The sequence below is a fragment of the Sturnira hondurensis genome, unplaced genomic scaffold, assembly GCF_014824575.4.
Source record: "Sturnira hondurensis isolate 20B ecotype Veracruz unplaced genomic scaffold, ASM1482457v3 Scaffold0010128, whole genome shotgun sequence".
Lineage (NCBI taxonomy): Eukaryota > Metazoa > Chordata > Mammalia > Chiroptera > Phyllostomidae > Sturnira > Sturnira hondurensis.
Window position 1 is genome coordinate 16,611,514 of NW_028082759.1, and position 27,706 is coordinate 16,639,219.

At 41.7% G+C, this 27,706-nt stretch overlaps 1 long non-coding RNA gene across 1 annotated transcript; it reads right to left on the reverse strand.

Moving 5' to 3' along the window:
• Positions 1-1,030: 1,030 nt before the first annotated feature.
• Positions 1,031-18,970, reverse strand: LOC118995437 (uncharacterized). Its single transcript, XR_005068270.1, has 3 exons — positions 18,077-18,970; positions 14,826-14,829; positions 1,031-1,042 (listed from the first exon to the last, which is right to left on the reverse strand). It is a non-coding gene; the product is annotated as an uncharacterized LOC118995437 (long non-coding RNA).
• Positions 18,971-27,706: the final 8,736 nt, after the last annotated feature.

Genomic DNA, 27,706 nt, shown 5'->3' on the forward strand with positions numbered 1-27,706 from the left:
TCTGATCACCCAGGAAACATTGAATCAGCAGCACATCCACTCTACTATCCGATTACCTCTACAGAAAATGACCTTTACATTGGCACTCACTCCAACAGCATTACTCTTCCTGGGAAATTTTTCCAGGTACTAAATCAAAATCTCCAGTGGTTTGTCAGTAATTACTTCTCCTGGTCCTGGACTCACTGGGGAAAAACAAACAAGCATCATTCTCATTTTAGGATAAATAATAATTATTAAAAATTTATTATTGCTTGTTGTTCCACTTATATCTAATATTACACATATGTACATATATATGCATATATTTATATTTTGTATTTAAACCTTCAAAATTACCAATTGCTCTGCAAAACTTTTTCTCCTTCAAGGACCAAATATTCCTCTTACATTTAGAAAAGTCATCAACACAAAAAAAAATGTTAAATGAAACCTCAGAATATTAGACCCCTTTTTAATGGATATAAGGATTTGCTTTCCTAATTAATTAGGAAAAGCATTAATTATCATTGTCTGAAAAATGACCCCAGTTACTATCACAGAAACATAAGAGTCAATCAACTCTTTCTCAACGTTGCCTTCATTGGTTAAAACCATAGAATCTTAGAATTGGAAGACACCTTAATGTTACCTAATTCAGTGATTGAATGTTTGCATTGAATGGTTTAAGTGATTCTGTCAGCTTGTGCAGACCTGACACAAAGAAAAGTGACAACCAGAAAAGGATGTCACACAAATAACTCATCTTTGGAGAAGAGCTATTGTGCCTTGGATAACAAAATGTCCTTTAAAGCTTTGTCCCTGTCTGAGAGCAGAGAGAAAAAATGCAAGCAAAAATTCACATCACCTTTTATTACTGTCAGAAGGATACTTTTTGTCCCTTGATGCTTTAACCCTACCTGAAGCTTGCTTACACTATACATGGTTGTCTTCTTCCTCTTAGATACACCAGCAGAAGAACAGCCGGATGGTGACCGTACAGAGGAATACCGGACATCACCACCTCCCCATTTCCGCTCATGCCTCACAGCTTAAATACAACCTTGGGCTCTGGAAAGTGTTTAATAGACGCCTGAGGGGTTAGGGAAACCATCTCTCACTTTAAAAGACCCCAGGGAAGGTGGCGCATGGGATACTGCCATGTTCAAATTTGCATTTTATAACTTATTTGATAAGAGTGTTGATGGTGCATTGTCTGTGCACAACAACATTCTAAGTACTCTCTTGTATTAGCCTATTAGCCCTCCCAACACTCATATGAGAAAGCTGTCAGTATTTATTCCCATTTTATAGGCGAGGATACTTATGCACAAGGAGATTATGCCTTTTAAAATTGCCCCACAGTTCTTGGATGTTCTGTTCTGGTTGGGGGTAGGTTTGCTTGTATTCAATATCTTGTATTTAATATCAGGGGGTAGGTTTCTCTTTTATCTTTGTATTTATTATGGAAAATTTCTACTGACCCATCTTCAAGCTCACCTATTCTTTCCTCTGCTATCTCTTACCTACTAATGTACATCAAAGGTATTTTCATTTCTGTTACAAAGGTATAGTCATTTCATTTCTAGCCTTTCCTTTTGATTTTCCTTAGTTTCCACTTTTACATTTATATTATCCATGTCTTCTTTCCCATCACCTCCTTTTCCAAAGTTCCCTGTTTTGGGCATCTTTTCCTTCACTACACTCTTTCCCTTGGTGCATTTATCAATCCATATAGTTTTATCACTGGTTGGCCAGTGAATGCAGATCCTTTTTATTTCTAGCCCTATGTACTTTTAAAAAGCCTTACCAACATATCTTATAAACTTTTATAGACTCCTATCTGCCTGAATTATCAAATATTATTTTAAAATCAACACCTCCAAAACCTAATCTAACATCACATCTATCCCATTCCCTATCCCCAGAATTTCCCTGTCCCACTTCTATTGATGGTACGATTGTTAGGTAAGAAAAAGATCTTGAATTGATTCTTGATTCTTTTCTTATTCTCAACACCTACATCCAATCATTTGACAAATATTAGAGCCCTCTTCTGCTATGTAAGGGAATGTTCTCCTGTCCAAGTGTACTTTCAAGTGCAAAGCTTAAGCTTTTATTCTGTTTTATTTTTACTTTTTTAACCCATCACCTTTACTGTCCAGCAATCCAAATTTTAGATTAATCTTTCTAAATGTAACTCTGATCATGTCATTACATGTTATTACCTGTCTCAAAAACCTCCAATGAATCCCCTTAAGAAACTAAAGTAAGTGCAGCCTCCTCTGGTTTGAAGTTGATGTGATGAACTTGACTAAGCCCACCTTTCCCATCTTTCCTTCCTTCAGTCTCAATTTCCTTTGCTTCACCCGAAGTGAACCTTGTGCTCATTCTGTGCTATTTTTGAGGACATATTTTGTCTTTTCAAATCTCTTTTCTCCCTCAACACCCTCTCACATTTTGCATGGAGCATTTCTTTACTTCCATCCCCTACCTTCATCCCCAGATTTATGAGAATTTCTGTTTCTTTGAACCCCTATAAAATAGTTGTAATTCTAAAGTTATCATTTTCCTTCTTGCTTTAGTTATATGCTGCTATCTTTCTCTTTCTCACCCACTATTTGCATGTTTGTTGGGGGCAGAACCAGGGCAAGAGTCATTTTTATATTGCATTAATTCTCAGTGTACCTTCTGATACTTAACAGTTATTTAATATGGGTATGTTTGCATTGAGTAAATACACATTTCATCTCCCTTTTCTAGTTCAGTTATATATAATGTATACTTGGAGTGGTAAATTAAGAAATGCTATAAACATAAAATATTTTGTTCTGATTTCCCTTTAGAAAACCCGAGTTTGACAGATTCACCAAGAGCTAAATAGCAAGTTGATCAGGAGGACTCTCTAATAAGAGAGCAGGTGATGATGGCTAGATATCAAAACCTACCGAGTGTGAGCAGCTGGCGAATCCATGTATTTGGTTATATCCAATGACAGGCCTTCATACTATAACTTTAAAGCTGATGATTACATAGAATGAGGCTGCTGAACACTCACTGTTTGCTTCAAGACTAACACTGCCAGCCCTGGCTCAGATTCATTAAGAAGCATTCGCTCTTGGGTGTTGCATAATGATAAAGTGTCTTGGTGCCAATAAACTCCTCATGTGACCGATGCTGGAATGTGGAGTTCTGACGGCCTTAGGAACCATGGTTGTCAAGCCCATGCTTTTACACTGTGGAAAATCACTGGTGCTTCAACTGCAATTCCAAGTGGAAAACCAGACAGGTGAAAGAGGTTGACAATGCTAAGGTAAAATTCTGGGAGCTACTCATGGCCTTGCGGGAAGTCAAATGTCTCTGAACTTCTTGCCAAACCTTGGTGTCTGTCCTCACCTGGCTTTGGACTTTTCAACTGCAATGTCGGAGAACGATCTTTATTTTCGAAAAGTTTTTGCTATTAAAAAATATGAATGCCAAGATTTGCCTTTAGTTTTTTTAAATTTTTTATTTAAATTTATTTTTGGAATTTAAATTTCATAACTTTTTAATTTTTCAGAAGTTTAGATTTTGTTTTTTTAATGTTTTTTGCCTTTTTTTGTAATCAATCACCTTGAACACTGGCCTCAGAAGAGAAACTCTTGTCTTCATAGCTTTGGTACACCTAGGTTAAGAAAAGTACTACCTCCCTACCACTTTATTCAATTTATAGTCTTTTGCATTCCTTATTTTATTTCTTGTTTTCCCCTTTTCTTGTTGTGTTTATTCTTGCAAGCAGCCATTAATCTAAAACATATTTTTGTGTCAGACACACACAAAGTTGAATTAGTTTCTTAGCCCATGAGAAGATTATAATCTACAAGAAGAAAAATGCCATGTAGCCCGGCTGGTGTGGGAGAGCATAACCCTATAAAGCAAAAAGTAACTGGTTCAGTTACCAGTCAGGACACAAGCCTGGGTTGTGGGTTTAGTCCCTGGTCAGGGGGTGTGTAGGAGGCAGCCGATCAATATTTCTCTCTTATATTGATATTCTTGTCTCACATTGATGTTTCTCTTCCTGTCATGCTCCCTCCCTTTTCCTCTCTCTAAAAATAAATAAATAAAATCTTTTAAAAACAAAAAAGGAAAGAACCATGTGAACCAATGCAAGAGTGTGCTACAGATATTTGATCTAAGTCATTATTAGTTGAGAGGTGATCCGAAAGAATAACTGATCAGTTTTATCTGGATTGGGCTCAGAAAGTCTTCATAGACAGAGTGATGCGTGAATTGAGTCTTCAGTGCTGAGCACATCTCAGGTAAACAGACCCATAGGTGGAGGAAACAACATGATCAATAGCTTGGCAATGTCCACAGGGTATATCAAGGATGCCACACATTCAGTATGGCAAGGGTACAGGGGTCCCATGATAGGCAGGAGGTCCAGATTATTTCATGTCCAGTGAACTTCATGGCATCACTCCCAAAAGCAAACCTGCCCTTTCTCTGTGGTTTCAGGTCCTTCTGGCCTTTTTCTTTCATATTCCCATGTTAGTGCTATGGAACATTTTCTCCGACTTTCCATTCGTTCTCCAGCTTCCCCACAATCATTTTCCATCACTTCTTAACCCTTGCTTGCTCTAATTTCATTATCCAAGGCTTGCCTTATTTTGTAAACTTTCTGTCTCCAAACATTTTTATATAATACAAAGTTTCAGAAGCACTTTTTAAATCCATATGCTGGACCACATTGTTCTTGAGTGCCAGTGACAGCTGAAGACATTTACACTGTCAACACATTAGTTAGAGAAAGGGAGAGGAGCAAGCATCAGTGTCTGTCATTATCATCTCCAGTAAGAAGTAGGTGATGGCCATGAAGAAGCAGGCTTTCCTCTTCACACTAAAATAAGGTTTAATGGAGGTCCATGTGATTATTAATCGGGAGAAATGTTCCATGGTATTAAAATGCTGCATGGTGAGAGACACAGTCTTCACACTTCAAGAGAGGAAATGCTTTGAAATCCAAACTGATGTTTCAACCAAACCAAGTCTTACATGGGAAAACCTAATTAATAGTTCTAGAGTGAGTTGAGTAGAAATGTATTTTATTTATTTATGCTTCCTTCACCATCTGTCTGTCAAAGGTTATGGTTCTCCCACACAACAAGGGATAAGCCAGAGTTTTGGCTACTTATTTAATACCTACCACGATGTTCCATGCATAGCCTGTAGGTCTTGTATTTACATACTGGTCTTTCATCTGGTTATTGCTACAGCCTGTGCATCAGGTGGTGTTATTCTAGTTTTATAGGTTATAAAAGCAAGACGTTAAAAATTAACAATGTGACCAAGGCCCCATCCTTTGATTAGTAAGCAGATTTGGTATCTGGCCCCAAATCCCAAGATTAAAGCACATTGATTCTCATAAATAATCTAGATAGAGATCTGTTTCGATATAGGTTGAAGCATATTACTTTTTCTTTTCTTTTCTTTTTTAAAAATTTTTTAAAAGTTACTTTATCTTTGTTCAATTACAGTTGTCTGCATTTTCTCCTCACCACTGCCCCCCACCCCAGTCAACCTATCTCCATTCCTTGCTTCCATCCTCCCCCTTGGTTTTGTCCACATGTCCTTTATAGTAGTTCCTGAAAACCTTTGTCCCCACTATCCCTCCCCCCTCCCCTCTGGCTATTGTCAGATTGTTCTTAATTTCAATATCTCTGATTATATTTTGTTTCCTTGTTTCGATTATGTTCCAGTTAAAGGTGAGATCATATGGTATTTGTTCCTCACTGCCTGGCTTATTTCACTTAGCATAATGCTCTCCAGTTCCATCCATGCTGTCACAAAGAATAGGAGCTCCTTCTTTCTCTCTGCTGCATAGAATTCCTGTGTATTAATGTACCATAGTTTTTTGATCCACTCATTTACTGATGGGCACCTAGGCTGCTTCTAGCACTTGACTATTGTAAATTGTGCTGCTATGAACAATAGGGTGCAATGGTTTTTATAGATTGGTGTTTCGGGGCTCTCAGGGTGTAATCCCAGCGGTGGAATTGTCAGGTCAAAAGGCAAGTCCATTTTTAGTTTTCTGAGGAAATTTCACACTGTTTTCCACAAGTCTCTATAGTCAGTCAATATTTGACACAGGAGGAAGAAGCATAAAACAAAGTAAAAATAGCCTCCTTAACAAATGGTATTGGGAGATCTAGACAGCTACATGCAAAAAAAAAAAAAAAAAGAAACTCAATCACCAATTTATACCATACACAAAAATAAATTGAAAGTGGTTAAAAGACTTAAATATAAGTCATGACACCATAAAAGTCCTATGAAAAACGTTGGCAGGAAAATCTCAGACATTCTAAGCAGCAACATCTTCACAGATATGTCCCCTAGAGCAAGAGACATAAAAGAAAGAATACACAACTGGGACCTCATCAAATTAAAAAGCTTCTGCATGGCTAAAGAAAACAGCATTAAAATGAAACGAGAGCCAACTATATGGGAAAACATATTTTCCAATGATACCTTGGACAAGAATTTGGTCTCCAAAATATATAAAGAACCCACACAACTCTACTCCAAGAAGACAAAAAAAAATTAAAAAATGGGCCAAAGACTTGAACAGACACTTCTCCAAGGAGGACATACAGAGGGCCCAGAGACGTATGAAAAGCTGCTCAGCATCAGTAGCCATCAGAGAGATGCAAACTAAAACCACAATGAGATACCACCTCACCCTGGTCGGAATGGCCATCATCCACAAATCAACAAGCAAGTGTTGGAGAACATGCGGAGAAAAGGGAACTCTAGTGCACTGTTGGTGGGAATGCAGACTGGAGCACAGTATTGTTTGCATGTAGTAGAAGCCATCTAGTCTCACTCTGGAGGAGTCAGTTTCGTAGAAACAGACTTGTACCCTGGCACTATGAGTTAGCAAATGCTCTGAGTTTGCATTTATCCACACAAGAGCACCTGCCTCCACAGAGAGCCACTGATACTGAATACAAGATGCCTGCAAGTGGAGAAGATGTGGGAGTGGATTATTCTTGGGAAAAGTCTCATTTTCCTACTTTTGCTCTGCACTTGCTGTGTAACCAACTTAATCTCATATTCCTCACCCATCCTATTGGACTTAAATGTTATCAAAAATTTAAGCAATATCCATGGCCATCTAAAGAATTTCTGAAGGACTCTGACATAATCTAATGCAATATTTAATACAACCACCTAAAGCTATAGTTCTTTATTTCAGACAACACGAAAAATATCCCGAGAGTATTATAGCTTCTAGTCCCTAATATATTTTCCCAGATACCATATTTTTATTTCCACTTCTCAGAAAATTCAACTCCAAGTTCTTCTCCAGGGACACAAATGCAATCAAACCCCCTAGTCTTTTTAGTGTAGCATTGCAGAAACAACCAGCATTACTGAGGAAATAATTTTTTCATAAGATAACTTCTTTAAAAATGAAAGCTGCCACAATATTCAATTGGAGTAGAAGACAGTACACTATTATGGAAATAACTAATTTAAATATAGAATCTACAATACTGCCTTATTTCCAACTTTATAGCTTGTATGGAAGCTTGTCAGAAATCACGCCATGCTGTGTTTGAGTTCTTTTAGAGGCTCTCTGAAGTGATAACAAATAATAAAAAAAAGATGCATCCTAAGACTATAATTGTAAGAGTCTGGGTGAAAAATGGGACAAGCATCCTCTTTACTCTACCTTGTGTGTTCATCATTCCCCAAGACTACACCCAGGTTTGATGAGTCATGAGGAAGGCTCACAGGGCCCAGCAGATCATTGTAGTCATGGCTTTGACCCACTGCAGTGAAAGACACAAAGCAAAGTCACCAAAGGATAAGGCACATCGGGGGTAGTCTGGAGGAAACCAGATGCAAGCTTCCTAGACCCCTCCCCCAGCATATTCATGTGGGGTGCACTTACTTCTTCTAGCAACACCTGTTCATTTGCTGGTATTGTCTACATGAGGCTCATTATAAATTCAGTGCCCAAGGCTTTTCTTGGGGACTAGCAACCTATTCACCCTCTGCCTAGCACATGCCAAAACTCCAGACACCCAGAAGGAAAACAGGTGTTCAACACAGACCACATTATTTGTACAAACACTTTAGGCACAGTGAATCAGTCTTATCAGTTCCTGGAATGGTGGGAACCCTCCTGAAGTCCAAGGTCCCAGACAGCAGCCAAGGGCCAGCCTTGCCAGTAGGTTAAACTTGCTATCCAAAGGGTAGCAGGCTCAGACCTGCTACGTTAACTCTGCACACTGTGGTAGCTTGAAAACAACACCACTTCCCACCCCGATGCCTGACATTGGCCCAAACAGAGCCTAGACAAAGATTGAGATTCATAGGGAAAGAGAGGAGAAGATAAGCAGGCTCCTCAAAGTAACACTTGGAAGCGATACTTACTGAGCCATTTCTCCAAGGCCTTTGAGTCTAGAGCTACGCCTACTGATGAGAGCTGAAAAGTGAGGGGTACTGACCTCTCTCAAGTACATTTACTTTCAGAAATAATAACTAATTGTAAAAGATTCCAATCACGTTGCTAATGTTATTTTGCATGAAATGACTTCTTCTACAGGGACCTAAGCGATAGTCGTTTTTATAATTCTTTGGAGAAATACTAGGCATCTGTTGGTTCGCTGCTTGGCTTCCCCATACTCAGGCAGTTCCATCTCTAAGATGAGCAGGGATAAATTTCAACAGGCCAACCCCAGGGATAATGGGAGCTAATTTAGTCCCTCGCAGTGGTGTGCTAATGCTCCTTCCCGGGCATATGAAATGGGGAAGTCAGCTCCCTCATGAAATATCAAGAGAGAGGAAACCATGGAACCAGAAAATAAGTTTAAGGCTAAGTTTTGCTCTCCTTCTATAAACCCTAAAACTATATTTGCATGAGGGTTGGATTAGGAGTCAGTGGGAAAGGGTAAAGAAAAAAGAATGCCCGCAATTACCACTGTGACAGTTTTCCATTTTTCCCTGGTGGCCAGTGCTTAAAAAGAACAAAATGGATGACAGTTTGCTAATTGCTTTGAAGTGTTGCAGACAGGTCTAATTTTATGATAAGGAACACAATTAAATTCTCTGAAATACCCTCTCCAACACAAGAACTTCTCCCTGGGGAGCACAGAAGCCCAGAGAAAAGATTTAGGAATGTGTTTCTGTAAATTGTTCAAATAATGTCCATTCCTACCTCATAGGCTCTGAAAAAGCAGAAGATACTTTGGAGGAAACGTTCAACATGCCTCAGTAGGTACTTTCTTAGTACTATAGAGACTTTGACCTTGCTGTTCTAAATAAGCTCCTGATTCATAGTTGAAGTATCTTGCTTTTTTTGTCTCTCATCTCCAGCAATGAAAGAAGAAACATCATTTTGTATAGCTCTTCCACAATTTCAAATTTTTACATGCTCAACTATTCATTCGAAGTCCAAGTAGGAAAGGAGCATTTGCTCAATAAACCATGTGAGAGAAATTTAACCTTTACATTATTTTGTGATTTTTAAAGATGGAATTCCTGCAGAAGATCATTATCCATGTGACTAATCACATGAGTGCAGTTTCCCTTCAGAGCCTGACAACATTTTTGGTGGAATCCCTCCGACTTTCTCCCGTGTTCCCGACAACACCTTTCCTTCAGAAGAAATGTTTCATTTCAGACTATTGCATGAGACATCCTTTGTGTGTGAAGTCCTTCCCCTGAAACCTTTGAGAAAAGTATTCATCAGGCTTAACTATTACAAAGGCATACAAAAACAGTATTTGCGACTTTATTAAAGATGTGTGTTTATTCCTTTTGTAACTGTTCCTATAAATGTTCAAAGTAAAGTCTGAAGTGAGGAGGGAGATGAATTCATGTCACTTCAGATTTATCCCTGGTGTTGGAATATGTGTAGAAAACTAAGCAATTTAGACAGCCCTTGCCGTCACAAAGCTGAACAAAGATTATTAGAAAACCACGAAGACCACTGGGCGACTGCCAACTAAGGCAGTGTGTGCTGACGTTGACCAGACGTGAACTAAGCCTGGCCCCGACCACAGGTCCACCGCCTGGCCCCGCTGCCTGAAAGTACAGCATTCCTGAGAACCCTCTCCTAAGCTGAAACTGCGCAAAGTGAAAAAGCAATTGCCATTAATTTATGCGACAATTTGTTTAGCTTTTCAAGACCCTTCAAAACAACCTACCAAATCGTACCAAATATACTTAGTTATATTCAGTTTCATGATAAAGATTAACACCCTTATGAGTTTTCTTAGGTTTTTCTGATACTTTAGGACACATCTTGCTAACAGATGCACAAAAATACGTTGGGATACAGCACAGATGCTCAGAGACACAGTTCAAAGCTTCGAGGCTTCATGCTGGGTGTAGTTTCTGGGGAAGGAGCTTGGGGGCCCCTAGCTGCTTAGAATACTGCTGCCTCTGTAATGCTCCCTGCAAAACAAATGCAGCCCCGACTTTGCTTATCATCTTTGTTCCTAAGAGGGAAAATCGTCCTTGGGTTTCTTTTATTTAGTGAAAAGTGGTACTAATGTAGGTCATTCCTAAAACCAAAATGGCATAATGCAAACTTTTGAAAAGTGAGGGGAAACTACGTGTCTATAAAAACTGAAACTCCAGGTTCACACTGACTATGAGGTATCAGCTCTTCAGACGTTTACTTAAAACATCCTTTTACTGGCCACGTCTCCCACTGAGGATCTAAAGATTAGGGTTCTTTTTATACTTTGTCCAAATTTAGGCCCAGCTCGGAATTCTCAAACCTACTTTTTAATTCTGTATTAGCAGATTATTACATTTTTCTCCTCTTGGAAATGGATATCAAAAAGACATACCAACAACTTAGGCTCAGTGTAAGAAGTGGGACGTTCTTTTGCCGGAGAAAGTACTTTCGAGAATTTAATCATCTTCCTTAATTCAAAATGAAAAGTGGTTCTTTTTCTACTGGTCAGCATAATCTGGTGAGAAAATTGTTATTATTCGTGATTGCATCATTTTTCTTTTGAAAGATTGAGTAGGTAATCCAATAGGAATTGAATCACTTCTTCCTCCCAACCCTGAGCAATTTTTTTATTTCTGACTGAGTTTCGGGACACAATAAGTTAGTGAGAGGCGAGATTCAGCCCTACCACCACCGGACAGCATTTCCTCTTAGGGAGGGACCAGTTCAGTGAAGGACTATTTCAATAGATAGAAACTGGGGAGGAACAGGAGGAATAGTTGCTGCCGGAACAGACTATATACCTGTAATTTGTGGGGCTCAGTGCAAAATGAAAATGCAGAGTCCCTTGTTCAAAACTGTCATAGAGCGGCAGCAGAGCACTAAGTGAAGTGTGGAGCTTGCTGGGAGCAGCTACCTGTGTGGCTGCACAGATTGCCACCCAAGAGGCTGGCTGGGTTGCAGCACCAGCCACTCATGGGTAGGGTAGCATCCATCTCCCCACCGCAGATTAGGCCCGTGAGAGGGGCTGGCTCTGCCTATAAACTGTGTTATCATCTGTGGAAGCCTCTTTCTCGGGGTCCTCTCATTTCTGGCGTTAGGGTCCTTGGGTTCCCCAAGATAGACATCCAGAGAAGCCACCAGAGAAATGTTGAGACCAATTTTATTAAGCCTATGCTGGAGTCAGTATAAGGGAGGCACGGAGGAAAGGAAGGCCCTCTCAGAGGCTTTCTGCTTGGCTGCTTTTATAAGCTGGGGACAGGGCAGGTTTGTGCAAGGTAAGGGCAGAGAGTGGAATTTTCCGTGTCAAAGTCAAGCTATTTCCCCTTTCTGTCAGGTTGCTTAGCAACTGTCTTCACCTCTGCACAATGAGGGCGAAGCAGTGGATGGCTCACTGCTGGCTCCCAGGAAGGCTGTAGAGCAGCCCAACCTTGACCGACACCCGCCGGGGAGCAGTGGTTTGAACATCTGCAAAGAGATAAGTGGTTAGAAGCGAGCTAAGAATAACTACTTCTGCCTTTGTTCTAAGAAGTGCTGGGGTGGTTCCATCCTTGCGGTCAGCTGATCCGATGTTCCGTCTGGCCGTCTGGCATTCCTTCAGCTTTGTGCCCAAGTCCCTCTACTCTCTCACTCATCGGCACCTTTGGCAATTGGACGAGGATGTTACTTAACCAAACATTGAAGGTGTGTGTCTGTCTGTTTAAAGCCTAGTCTAAAATCAAATCCAGATCTCTGATATTTTTCCCAGTCGTGGGAGACTCTCTGCTTTCTGTGTCATCCATGAACCCAGGTGACTACAAAGGGCGCTGGGCCGACCACGGCAGAGGGTTACTGCAGACCTGTTGTAGGACAGGTTGGAACTCCTCTCAAGACAACTACCGCCACCTGGCCCCCTTGCACTTTCTTAGACAGGTCCTCCGGAAGCCAGGATGTGTACTTGGCATCTACACTGTAAACGTTCTTGTGAGACACAGCAATTCAATAAGTTTAAATGCCATGAATCAAGCAAGTATTGGCCCGATTTTGTGTTTCTCAGCATCCTCATGCCAAGATGTGCTTCAGCCCAGCAGTTTCACTGCATTCCAACAATTCATACCATTTTCTATTGTCTCTTTTCTGCCTAACTCCTTGGTCAAGCCTTAATTTGTTACGATTTTAGTACACATTCACATGCAAATTTTAGGTGCCCCTAATTGTGCCTGGGGGGGGGTGCAGGGGACAAAATCACTTCTCAGACAACCCAATTGAAATTGGGATTCAGCTCACACCCTCGGATCCACTTGAACCAAGCGGATAGTTTCAGAATAACCCCACACTGAGTCGTAAATGAGTAACTCAGCATTTCTAAATCCTCTTGCTTTCAAAAATCCAATCAAATCAGGACAAATAACTTCTGCTCAACACATTGATAAAGATTTTGGGGAAAAATATTGAGAAGGGCAATGGGGCTGTATTCAGCTCAGGTTACACTGGCACCACCTCTTATAAGAATAGTGGCCATCAAATTTGTTCCCGCCTTTCTCAAAAACGTAATTAGGATGCAGGGAGAAGCTTCTGAAAAGGAATGGGATTATTTATACAAGTTTTAGAATAAATCTTTCCTGGTCAGGAGATTTGGCCGGTGGCAAGAATTTAATACACAAGTGTAACTCCTTAGAGAGCTCATGCTCCAGAGACTTTTTTTTCCCCCAGCCAGGGGAAACTGGAGGAAATGAAAATTTTCAAAGAGATGTTAGAACTGGATAGGCAAAACCCAATTTGATCTCCACTGTAATGGTATTATTCCATTTTTGCATTAAAGAATAATATTCGCAATGTGAAGATGACGCCGAGTGCTCCATGAAAAGATACAAACCTTGCAGCAGGCATCTCTGACCCGCTGCCAGCCAAGTTCAGGGCCGTACAGGCCCAGAGATGTGCAGGAAGTGCGGTGTCAGCACGGAGGTTGGGGCGGGTGGTCTGACGACATTGGTGGCTGAGTCCCACCCCCAAAAGACAGAAACCATGTATGCATGAATAAAACCGTCATTGGGAGGTTGGAGAGATCGCCTACTAGATGGGTATGGGTTTGGCTTTCTTGATTAAAAAGCTATTATAAAAAAAGAAAAAAGAGAAAAAGCGATTATAGATATAGATATACACACAAAGATATAAATATAGCTATATATACACATCTCATATGTATAAATGTTTACATATGCATATACATGTATTTTTAGCATATTGTATACATAGTTTGAAACAAGTCATATATAGAGACACTGAAAGTGTGTTCCGCAGACCTCCCTATGTGAAAGCCCAAATTTCACTTTTGTACCACGTTGTTCTGACCTATATTGCGGCTCCTGTCCTTATAAAAAGATCAGAGACTTAACCGCAGCAGCAGTTGGGTTTTATCTCACGTGCCAAACATAGTATAGTGGTTTCCTGGAGAGCTGCTCAGAAGAAGAACCTCGTGTCCATGTCTGAGATTAGCGGGGAAGATTACGCTGATTGATTAGCGGTGTCTTCAGGGAAAACTCGACTATGAATTTTCCATCTCTGGTCTGGACTTAACCAGGTTTGGGAAATAGATGGAGGGAGGAGAATTTGTAGTTCGGGGTGATAGAAATGGTTGGGTGGTTATGGAGGTACAGGGTCTTTTTTCATGAGTGACCCATCTGTGACCCCTTTGGCATCCAATGAGGCCGGGAGCGTCCTGGCTGCTCTGAGCTAATTAATGAGCATGGCTAGGGCCCTAGAACCAGGCGGTTTTTACTGGATGTGAGGCTCTTCCAAGGAGCAATCTTCGCCCTGTGGCTCCTCACTGGCCTGACCTCAGCTTTCCCAGAGATGCACTGTAGGTTGACATTCTTCCCACCCCGTCTTCCCTTCTCTTTCCCTCCTTCAACGAGCATCCTACCTGAATGTCGCCTGAAGGTACTCTCGGCCTGCTCTGTTCTCTCTCACTCCCCTGTGTCCCCTACAGGCTGCACAGATGTGTTCCAATCAGCACCTTGACCTTCTAGTTCTGTCTTCAGGATCTTATTCCCGGAAATCAAGAATTGACATATGGGATAAAAACTAACCCTGCACTTGGGAGAGTATCTCAATAAAATAAAGTTTATTCCCCACTTCCCTTCCCCATTTCAGTAAAATTTAAGTAATATCAGTATTAATTGATACATAGCTTAACACAGAATCTCCTCCACATGAAATTTTCACAGAAATAACCATGCGTTCAAGCAAGAACACATCACTGGCGCCCTCCACTAATAGTTCAATGTCATACAGCAACTTTGGGATTGTGGATTTGTGCATATCTTACCCAACCTGACTGCTGGTCAGTGGTGAAGATTCCCAGGGGATTAAACTGAATGTAGAGAAAAGAAAGGGGATCTGTCTTTCAAACCCATCTGGCTCCTGACATGAAGCTGTGAGTTTTACCTACATTGACCATGACAGACATGATTTCTGTACCTGTCATTGTTAGCTCAGAGAGGCTTGGTTTTGAATCTGATGAAGGATCTTGCATTTTTTTTAGCATGGTTTATACCTTGATATGTGTTGTATGAACCCAGTTCTTTCAATGACTAAAACTCAAGACATTGCACCAACAGGTCAAATCGACCTCAAATAAACAATTTCACATTGACTGTCAGTCCTCAGAATTCCTAACGGCCATGCTTCTCCTGTCCCAGTCTTGTATATTAGATGGGAGAACTTCCCACTCGGATTCCTTTTCCCACCATGATACCCCTTCTCAGGCCCGGCTTATAGTCAGCTTGCTTCTCGCCCTTCTTTCAGGAACTTGTAGAGTTTGCCATTCATTCACTGCAACAGTGTGTCACTCCAGCTACGGAAACCTGTCTGAGCTGTTCTGTTTCATCGCCAGCTCTATTTCTGTACTTCTAAGTAAGGCTGTGAAATGAAAGAGTCAAACCCATAGAGTTCAGTCAGTTCAGATGAATGTGAATTCAAGGCACTGGAAAAGCATTTTGCAAAAGCACTTTTATTTTTATTTTATTTTATTATGTATCATTCAAGTACAATTTCTCCATGTTATGACCACCACTTTTCCCTGCCCCACCCACCCCCGATCTCCGACTCTCAATTCTACACCCCTTTGGCTTTGTTCATGGGTCCTTCATACATCAAGGGCCATCTGCTGTGTATCCACTTCAAGTAGCAAAGGTTTTTTGTTGTATCTGGCACAGGATATACACTTTATTTAAATATTTGGGAGCATTGTGGAGTCCTCCTCATTCAATTTTGTTCCTTAACGTTTCATTTACAACCTTATAAAAACCTCAAGTGAGGAAACTAATGTAGAAGAAGCACTGTGAGAAAGAAGCTAGCAAACAGTATTGAGAGAGAAAGCTTAGTCTCCTCCAGACTTGAACAGAACTACACCAGGTCTGATAAAGAAACAAGAAATTCTGTAGCCGGTGTTACAGAAAGATGAAGGAATGACTTCTCCACCTAGTGGGGCACAGCCTAATGAGCCATTTCTTAGGTAGCAGCAGAATATTTTCTTGTTAGGATTTTAAAAGCCTATTCTTTCTTTCCTTGGTAATTTTTTTTATTCTTCCCATATTATGTCAGTTCACTGTAAAAGTTTCTGAAATTCTTTTCATAGGATTGAATTTCATTTTGTTTCTGGTGAATCCCTCTGAGAAATCACAAAAAAGGGGGCAGAAGTTTACAGCCTTGGTTTGAGATCATATTTTTGGGCTCATCAGTAAGGTATAGAGTACTGGTTAGAGATTAAAAAGAGCCAAACAGAGTCTTGGACAGGAGTTGACTCTGCTTTGTAACTGAAGTACAGATAACGGTTTCTATCGAGAAAAATCCTGAGTACTTTTGTTCAGTGTCCATAATACGCTTCTGCAATTCTGATGTACCTATTCATAGTCATTTGTTGAGGCCCCCATTTAAAAACAGATATTAATTTTTAGACCACATCATTGAATATTTTAACTTAACCATGGTACTTGAAGGTTTACACTGGTTGGAATCTGTGGTTGAAATCACTGCTCATTATTTAGTTCAGTTTATTGACAGAAGATTAATTCTAAAGGGAACTACAGTCCTAAAATACCTATATTAACAAAGGTATTAGTGAATTAAATGAGTCCAAAATGCAGTTCTTGAGGCTTTTGGTTTGATGTATATGGTTATCTATTAAACCAATAATCAAAGCCACCTTAATGCTTAATGGGTGTATTTCAGCTGTCATTTTGTACAATCTTCCCTTAGTTCAAAGGAATGACTGATAAAGTGAATGCTTTGATATTATTCTTTGAGTGGTAAGGGCATATAGAGTCTATTAGATTCCTTATACAGAACAAAATCACTGGAGTCAAAAGGCTGATTTGTCCCTTTACAGAGCAGATCTCAACAGCAAACTCCACGCCCACCTTCTTACTGGGTTGCAACTTGCACAAGGTTTTCACTTCTCATTTCGGGCTCACTGCACTGGGTTTACATCCTGTTCACCCACCTGGCAGCTGTGTAATCTTGAGTAGGCTACTTCACCTCTCGAAGCTCAGATTTCCAGTCCAGATACGAGGCCAAAACACCAACCTCAGATATAGAGATGATATTTTTTAAATGTACCTAAGGTGTTTAGTCAAACCACTAACAAGAATAAAAATACCATTATGTTTACACTTTTTAAACACAGTAATTCACATGTGAGACACTGCCCTAGAGAAATAATCTAACATATAGAAAAAGTTGTATGTGCAAAGCTATTCAGTGGTGATATAAACAGAAGTGAAAAACTAATAATGATGGGTAATTCTAGAGAACTCCTTAAGATCGGTAAATAATGGCGATGTTACACAAAAAATGGAAAATGATGGCCCTAAGTTACTGTATAAAAAAGCAAAGTACAGATCTAAATGTACTATATAATCGAAAATATATAAGGATATGAATGTCCAGAAAAAATATACCAAAATTATATCACTGATTCTTAAGATGGTAGATTACGAATGAATCAGAGGTAGCGTTTCCTGTTTTTCAGGATTTCTATAACGTGGCCATATTCCTTTTATAAATAAAAATTTTACCAAGAAACTTATCATAGTTATGTGAGATTCGAAAGCCTGGCACGATAAAAGGAGCAAGCTTCCCTCTCTGGTCTGGCTCTAGGGCCCTGGAGACTCCTGGAGGGAAGGTGCCTGCGGTGTCGAGGGGCCTGGGAGACGCCCTTGACTGAGAAGGCAGAGGACGAAGACCAATTTCAAGTCCAAAACAAGTCAAAGAGTTCTTGCATATTATTTCTACTTTTGGTAATTACCTGTTGGTAATTTTTAAAAATATTTTTTAAAGTTTTTGTCAGCTTGCCCCATCACCGTCACCACAACCACAGCCCAATAAATCTTAAGTACTAAGAAGTTAATACCCGGATCGTAAACCTCGGAGTGGCATTATTTTAAATGGGTGCCTCAGGATTACTTAATTTCACACACATGTTTAAATAATCTTCAACTCTGCAATCCTGCCTTTTCAACTTCTGCCCAGGCTCTACCCTCCAATCAATGTGTGATTGACACATTGATTAGCCCCAAGGAGCTTCTCCACAGTTACTTTGGCTTTGGGTGATCTCATTCCTAATTATCACCATTTTCTTCTTCTTCTTTTTTTTTTGTTGACTTCCATTTGCTCTGAGCTCTCTGGAACCCCCGTGCTAATGGAACACATTGACTAGAACAGGATTTGAGAAAATCACTTCTCTTTAAACTCTAAACACATTTTGAAATGGGCATTCTCCCCACCCTGATTCTTATGCATCAAAAAGTTAAGAGAAGGGAAATCACCTTGTTCTCACTTGCTATTCTCAGTTGTTTGTTCTGCTTCCTTCAACTCACAACTTCTCTCTTCAACTTCAAAACATCCTTATTGGTATTACAGAGTCTACTTGTGCAAAAGCCAGGACTAGAGCAGTCAGACCTTGTTGGTAATTTTGGATTTATTTCAACTTCTTCTGAGAATTTCTGGCCACAAGCTTAAAAAGAAACAATGAGATCCAAAGCAACATTTCAGAGAAAATGTATACACTATACAGTGGTCACCACCACAGGACCGCAGCGGTCCCGATCTGTAAAAAGCAACCACGGCTAATGGCCCATTTGCTGGGCTGTGTCTTTGTTGGAGTAGAACTTTCCAATCCCAGACTGAGTTCTCTTCTTCTTCCTGAGACAATAAGGCAAGGCTGTAAAAATTTTCAGAAGACAAGGTCTTTCTTTGGTGACCATCTCATGTCACACTGAGCCTTTTCCAAATTTTCTGGCAGCAGGTCTCGTGGACGGAGCTGTTCAAAATTCTGTGTCATTCCCATTAGGACGTGCACCACACTTTTGACTGTTTGATGGTGTCAGAGTGACATGAGCAAGATGGCAGAGTAGGAAGCCCGAGGGCCCCCCACAGAGACACCAACTAGATCACAATACACAGATCGATTCCGTTGTGAGAAATCTAGACAACAGTTCAGAGGCTCCTGCACCCCAGGTGAGCATGCAACGGGCCACATCAACTCCGTGGGAAAAGTTGTGGGGGACGCCCTTGGCATAATCCCTCGACCTAATCCCTCACCCACTTGCCATAATCCCTCCCCCACGCTCAGCCTGGCACAGCTGGGAAACAACTCCCAGCTCCCGGTCTCCCCATGGCGAGGGAAACACGAGACTGAAATATTTGCCCGACGTTCCAGGGGGCTGCCCAGGGAAATGGTTTCTGTGTTGCTGGAAGCTTTCTGAGCACTGGCAAGAAAGGGCAGCAGGTTGGAAGCTGCTGAGAAGGAAGGCAAAGGTTCGGACTCACAGCACTCACTCACTGCAGCTCCTCTCCCTGGGTCTCCGTGGAACAGCGGGAGGGAAGCCCATGTGGCTTTCTCCCTGGGTAGGAAAAGAGTGGGGACATGGCTCAAGTGCCCTGGCTTTTCAGGACAGTGCTGGAAGGACTAATTTCTTTCTCTCCCAACTCAAAGGGCTGATGGAACCAGCATACTCCAGAAGCTCGGGACGACGGAGAACGAAAGAGAGCTGAACGATTTGCAGCATCTCCAGACAACCTGCATTAAAGGTAAATTTCTAGACCAGCACTTTTCAACCTTTTTCACCTCATGACACACGTAAATTAAATTCTATGGCACATCAGAAATATGTATATTGTTTGCTGATCTGACAAAAATAGGTATCATTTTGATTCATTCCTACCAGACAGCTATTGTTGGGTCGGCTGGTGTCATTTTTTAAAATTTGACAATCTAAAGGAAAAGAGGTCAGTGCCCCTGACTAAATAGTCAGGTATTGTATATTTCAAAATTCTTGCAGCATGCTGGTTGAAATTCACTGATGTAGACAAATAAAGAAACCCACAATACTCTAACTGCAGTGTTTGAGACAGATGCCAGAGAAATGAAGTAATTGTAAGCTCCTGAAAACACATCAGCAAACCCCTCTATTTGGAATTTACAACCTCGATGCAAAGGAATCGTATCCATTTTCATTACAGCTTTATTCACAACAGGCAAGGTGTGGAAACAATCAAAATGTCCATAGACAGGTGAATGGGTAAATAAATACGATACATACAACTATTGAACTATTATTCGACCTTTAAAAAGAAAGAAATCCCATCATATGCTACAACATGGATGAACCTTGAGGACATGATATTAGGTGAAATAAGCCAGGCACAGAACAAATACTGCATGATTCCACCTATGTGGGGTATCTAAAGTAGTCAAATTTGTGGAAGCAGAAAGTGGTGTGGGGTTGGCAGGGGTTGAAAGGAGAGGGAAATGCAGGGGTATTTCCCCACCGTGCTGCGAACTGAACTGTGTCCTTCTCAAATCCATGTTGAAACTCCAAACCCTATGTGACCAGACGGAGACAGGATGTAGCCACTGGAACAGAGCCCTGGTCTCATGGGGTCCGTGCCCTGTAAGAACGAACACAAGAGCGTTCTCTCTCTCAATCTCTCTCTCTCTCAATCTCTCTCTCTCCACCCCACACCCAAGACGTCATGTGAACACATGGCCAGAAGGCAGCCGCCTGTGAGCCAAGAAGAGAGACCTCACAAGAAGCCCAAGTTGCTTGCCTCCTGACTTCAGACCTCCAGCCTCCACAACGGTGAGAAAATGGACGTCTGCGGCTTAACCCATCCTATCTAACGTGGTTTGTGATGGAAGCTTGAGCTGACTAATACGAATGGGTGTCAAGTTTCAGTCATGCGAGGTAAGTTCTAGAAATCTGCTGTACAAAAACATGCACAGAGGTAACAATATTATACTGTATACAGTATAGTACAATACTATACTTAAAATTTGTTCAGATCTCATCTTACGTGTATTTTAACCGGTAAAAAAATCCATGGCGGAACCTGTGTAGAGCCTTCTCCTGTTCCCTCGGCAGTGCCCTTCTCTCTAGGCCCATGTACCAGCCCAGCATCCAACCATCCGAGCTTTGCACCTGCCTCCAGCCCAGGTTTGGTCAATCACCACCTAATTTTGTCTTTATTACTTATTTTGTTTTTGTACCACCTGCATTTTCTTTTTACTTCTAAAAAACTAATTTTATGTAAAAAACAAAACAAATGAACAGACAAAACAAAATAGAAGCAGACTCATAGATACCGAGAACAATCTGGGGGTTACCAGAAGGGAGGGAAGTGGAGTGATAGGTTAAAAAGGCAAAGAGAATTAAGAGCTACAAATACCTGGTTATAAAATAAATAAGTCACGGTGGTATAATGTACAGCATAGGGACTATAGTTAATAACATGGTAATAACTTTGGTGACAGATGGCTCTTAACCTTAACATGGTGATCACTTCGTAAGGTATATAAATGTCAAATCACTGTGTTGTATGCCTCAAACTGATATAATATTGTGTCAACTATATTTTAACTTTTAAACATTTATTTTAAAAAGTAATAGAAACACATGGTACAAAGTCCAAAAGGCACAAAAGCATATACAGCATCCTGTGTCTTCCCGACCTCTGACCTCTCAGAGATGACCCCTGTTTCTTGTGCGGTCTTCCCCCCGGGGTGGGGGGAGAGCGGGGCCGTCTCTGCACAGTCGGCAGAGATTCGTTTTTTCACTTGAGTGATAGTACATAGTATACAGTGTTTTTCACCATTTTCTTTTCACTTCAAATTATGTCTCAGAGATCGTGACATATAAGTACACACAAGTGTACCTCGTTGTTAAAAATGCAAACAATAAAAGGCCTCATTCTTTTGTAGAAAACAAGGGATGTTTATGCCAATGGGTAGGAGACTAGACTCTGAGTTCAAATCCCAAATCCCCCTTTAATAGTTATATTACCCTGGCCAAGTTTCTTACCGCTCTGTGCCTCAGTTTCCTTACTTATAAAAGGAGGGTAATTGTCATCTGACCTCACAGGTTTAGAGAAAATAAAATAGTCTATACAAATAAAACATTTAAAATGATGCCTGTTACATACTAAACACTCAACACTTTTCTGCTAACATTTATCCCGTTGCCGATTGGAAGGCATTGGGTTATTTCCAATATTTTTATGTTACAAATAATTCTATAGCAAATATCTCATATAAAGTCATTCTATACTCATGCAAGAATATCTGGAGGATAGGCTCTGAAAGCAGAAATGTCTAAGTCAAGCGGAACATGCATTTGATACATCCGTTCACATTGCCAGGCCGCTCTCCATTCAGGTGGTAGGAAGTTACGCACCACCAGCAGCGAGAGGGCGGGGCCTCCTCCCTTGCCCGTGGCCAATGTGGCAGTTACCCGCTGATACTGCATCATTGTAATTTCAATTGCCTTTTCATGCCGAGCATTTTTCCATATGTTTAAGAGCCTTTGGAATTTCAATCTCTCTTTTTTTTAGGGTCAGTTCATTTATATGCTTGCCCCCCCCCTTTTATTCCGTTCCTTCTTCTTCCAACTATCACATTTTCATAACAGGGCCACTGCAGACCCTCTAACTCACTCCCGTTTCCACTGAAGATGCAGCCTTTGCCTCAGAAATGCCCAGAAGCCGCCCCCTGGACATCATCACCAGGGACCCTCTAATCACCCCCTTAATCCTGTCTTCTCAGCCTGAATTGTCGCCTTTTCTGTGGTACGGATGGCACGCGTCCAGCCCCCATCCTGGGGCATTCGGGGACTTCTGGATCACGCACCTCATTCGGCCTCAGGATGCTCTGCTTGGCCTGCTTCTCAGTTCTCTGGGTGTGACCACGTGGGCCACCTGCCAGTGAGGTTTAGGGCCGCCATCTACCTTATCATCTAAACCAGGATACCTTTTTGGAGTAAAGCTGGTGCTTTGAACAATCATGCCAGGGCAATATTTATAAACAAACTCTGCTCCAAGCAAACCAGAACATAGGCTCCCTGTAATCAAGCCCCATAACTATCTTTCTGCCCCTTGTTTCTTCCTTCTCAAGTATCCAGGGCTTTCCTTCCATGCAGGGGTGTCCAGCCCATGGCCCGTGGGCCACATGCAGCCCAGGAGGGCTGTGAATACGGCCCAACACAAAATCATAAATTTACTTAAATCAAAATAAAAAAATTACATAATTTTTTGTGGTTATGTGTTGCAAAGTATTTAATATGTGACCGGAGACAACTCTGCTCCTCCCAGTGTGGCCCAGAGACCCCAAAGGTTGGACCCCCACGGCAGCTTTGGTGATTTACCTTTGCCATCTACTTCTTGCCCTCACTCCCTTCAAAGATGAGGCAAGTAGAGTCTATTCTCCCAGCTTCCTTGTGGTACTACTTCAAATGAAACATTAAATCACTTGGAATGTTTTGGATTGTTTTAGCAATAACTTTAGGGATATCGGAGAGGGCATATTATCACATGTGCCCAGGTCTGAAACAGTGGCCCAGTAGCTAAGGGGACAACTTAAGACAAAGCACACAGGCAGAGAAGATGAGCTGACCTCTTAAAGATGGATACTTAAGGGAGTTCCAGAAGCTCGAAGTGGTCACACCTTTGAACAGATGATGCTGTGTTTAGTTTTAAGTTATTGAAAAACTCTGATTTTGTGACTTCTTACCTGTGGAAACTACCACAATTGCTTTAAATTTTCGTGAACCCAAACACTGGAAGGCATTCACGCTCTGCCCACACAGGGAGGCGCTGCTGAAATAAATGGTGGAAGGTGGACCTCCGCTGGGCATAAGGTGCTGCGGACCTTGAACTCCCCTGGCTGGGAAGCAGCTTGCCTACCCCGGCAACCTGCTCCTTTTATTTCATTCAGGCTGAACTCGGACTTCATCCCTTCCTCCAGCCATATGTAAGTCTGGTTTATGGGGATCATCGTGTGATATTTTGTAGCGGATAAAAGGGATTTTGAGGCTAGAGGCTAAACTCCACGATATAAAGGCTAAGCTTGTGGAACATGAATTGGGAACATGAACACTGATCCACCTCCATAAATAAGTTCTGTGTGGGGCTATGTCGAGCCTCTGGTTATGAGCCATTTTCTGCACCTTAATAAAGTCCTCCATAGAAATCCCCCTAAAGGCAGGAGAGGTCACCCAACAGGGACGGAGGAAGGAAACAGCTTCAAACATGAAGTTGATTGTCCCCAGGCTTAAGGTTATGCCCCTCTACAGTTGGTATAAATCAAAGTTGTCATTTTTTCACATGTCATGAGAACCTCGCAGGTATCAGGCAGATGGACCTGTCAGCCGACCAAGGAGGAGCGGTCTGGGGAGGACATACAGAGTGCAGCGAACATATATAGACAGTGGAGCAACGTGGAACAATTGTTGAGAAGACCCAGGACAATCAACATGTGGAGAATAAAGTCCAAACAGGAAGGGGAGGGTAAAAATGGATAGACGACGCAGCAAGGTTAAGAGGTGACGAGACAGGTTGGAAGCTAAACGCAGTCAGCCGAAAAGACTGAGCCTCAATGAATCATTTAGGCTACAGTGGGGGAGGCTCCCCTTCCTTGGAGAACAATGCGTGTTTTCTTAATAATGTCTAATGACAACTTAAATGTGCCACAGGGGACTGATTAAGGGCAGAACCTCTGAATTGTTTGGCGTTTCCTGAACTAGGACTGCTAAACAGCTCATGATTTCGCAGGGAGACTTGCCAGGCTGGATGCTTACCCCAAATCTACTCCTGCCTCCTTCCTCACTGGTGCAACCTAAGTCAATGAGTCCCACTTTCCCAGTTTGGCTTTTTCAGTTTCTCCTACCTCCAGTTCATTCTACAGCCTACTCCATCCATTCCCAGGCTAACTTTGATCATGCCATGGCCTGACTCAGAAATCTGCAACATTTTCTCTCCGGTTTCTCAGAAAAATATTTAAACTAGTATGCATCACTTTTTTCCTCCCACCAAAAACCATACATTACACCCAATGCATGTTGAGCAAATTTTTATTTTTTTAATTTGCAACCATGACTAATTTTCAAACAGAGAAATTTAGATGACTAGGGAGAAAGAAGACAAGAATGCCAAGAGCTGACTTTGACTTTTGCAACTTCCTTAATACAGTAAGCTCCTGTCTTCTGTCTGGCTACTGAAGCCAGCTCACCACCCATCGTCACTGAGGCGTCATCCCAGTAAGGATGTCTGGGGCTTTTTCTACTGGTTCTTGGAAAAAGATGGAAATCTTCACAGTTCAACTCCATTGCATACCAGAGCCACCCAGATGTTCCCGTGATGCATAAAAATAGTATAACTCCAACGTGGCCCTATCATGACTGGAAATAAGAGGTAGCCCAGAGTGCCTGGTGAGGGTGTTTCATAGTTGAAGGAATCAATGCAAACCTGTAAATCTATGGGACCTATCTATGCAATAGAGGGTTAACTAGGCAGGGTCAAGGAGCTCAAATCCTGCACATTGTAAGTGAAAGTGGCCTTTGCAAACTCCTGGGAGAGAGTCTCAAAGTCCTTAGAATAGCCTCCATGATGAGTGTCTTTGTATGGGCCTTGGGCCACACTGGAGAGTCCATGCTAACAATGTCATATATGGGGGGGTGGAGGGGACAGGACCTGAGCCACACTGTATCAGTTTGATCTCTGAAGAAGCTGAGGGGTGAGTAAGGTCATCCACGTGGGTGCTCGGTGCCGAGGTGATGATCCCCAATCAAAACCCTAAACACCAAGATTCAGGTGAGCTCCTCTGATCGACAATGCTCTGTAGGTGTCAGTACACATTGTTACTGGACTAATTAAGTGCCGTCCGCACAGCCCCACTAGGAAGGAACAACCAGAAATTAGTGTCTGGCCGCTCCTGGACTCAGCCTTAGGCCCCTTCCAACTTTGCAGATTTAATTGGTATGTTTTCAGTGTAATAAGTCATAATCATGAGTATACCAGCTTATCAGAGTCCTGTAAATCTTTCTAGCAAATCCTTAAACCTGAGGATGGACTTGAGGTTCCTGACAAAATACCTCTTAGTGGCTTATTCGGAGTTACGGGGAAGTCTAAGAGCAACGAGGTTATCTGAGGTGTGTTATATGGACCTGTAAGATCGTGGTAATTACATTTGTACTGATGGTTTACCATATACTCTCTTTTGATCCTCCCAAACTCTAGGAAGTGAATATAGTATTTATTTTTTAGATGAGAGACAGAATTCATGTTTATTATTATGGGAAAAAATGAACCAAAACTTATTGGATTAAAACAACAAACAAGACCTCACCTCACAATTTCTGAGTCTGGAGTCCCAGAGTGGCTTTGTGGGGTGACTTTGGCTCCCAGTATCCCACAGGGTAAACTCACTTGGGGCCCCCTGGTATTGGAAGGCCTGACTACAATGCCAGACTCTTCTGAGGAGGAGACTGACTGTGATGGCTCTTGGCTGGAGCCCCCTGCTCCCTGCTGGCTGTTTGTCTGGAGTCTCAGCTCCGTCCATGCGGGCCTGTCCACCGCGTTGCCTGAGGAACCTCAAGACGAGGCAGCTGGCTTCCCCCAAAGCACACGCAGCCCGAGACAAAAATTGCAGCTCAAAGGCGACCTCCCATCATTTCTGCCACACACGCTGATCACACCGATGAAGCCCCGTCCAGTGAGGGAGTGGATTACGCAAGGGCCCATGGAGGGCCATCCCAAAGGCTGCCCATGCCCCAGGCTGACCGGAACGGAGTAGTTAAGGAGGAGTCGGTTAAGGAGGGGAAGGGCGCACTGGGAAAGGCCGAGCCGGGAACTGAGTTCCCTCCTCTGATTCCAGACTCCTTGGAAATTCCCCACAATTGACCCACGAACATTCCTTTGGACTACAGGGGAGGAGAAGCAGAGGAGAAGCGAATTTAAGCCTTGCCTCGCAGCTTTAAGTAAATATTATCTCAGTTTATACACCAGAATACAGGTTCAGAGAAGTTACCTTGCTCTAGTTTTATGGAATAAAGCTAAGGAGTAAAACCTAATTTGTAATGATCTGAAATGTTTCCCTATTCTATTACCCTTGCCTCTGTGCCATGCTACAGGAGCAATATACAAACTAAATCACCCATCTCGTTCCTCCATTCCTCTCCTTCTCATTACCGTTTCTCTAATCTGAGATATCAATGGCTGTACTACTAGGAAAGAATGCTGCTGATTAAGTTATGAATCAATGCTTTAGTGAATGTCCTGCATAATTCATGAATTAGTCATAGTAGACTCTCATTGCCTTGAATTTTTTTTAACATCTCTCCAGAGGAACTGGGCAATTTCCCCTGCCTTCAGTTGTATTGTCTGAAATCTAAAAGGCAATCTTTTTCTATATGTATCATTAAGAAAGTATAATACACCTTCATTATTTGTCAGTATTTTCTTTCTTTAATCCTTTGCTTTACCAAAAGAAAAGAAATGTATATTTTTAGCTATTCTGCCAGCAACAAATGTTTGTCTCACTAAGAGCAATGTATGCCCTGCAGGGGGTTTTGTGCCTTTTTTGCTTACATACCAACTTTTCACTCATTGCCGATTAGACTTGACCTGCAGTCAGAATAATGCACATAATAGCAAGTAAAGAGAAGTGAAAAATTAAGAACAGTGGTGGCTATGTTGTGCACAGCTATCCCTCTGGGACTGGTGGTAAGATGTCATCAGTTCTACAATGAATGTTGATTTCTAACTCACTAAAGTGTGAATGCCTGACTGTCTTGGAATCAATGAAATTCTATCACCGGCCAAGCTTTTACTCTAACGGTGGTTTTCCAGGACACAACTTGGTTGGTTTCAAGGTGCAGTTCACTCTAGCTAAATCCAAATCAGGTCTCTTTCACCTCACTTCTTACACCTATGAGCAACTCTTCTGTTACATTATGTTTAGGC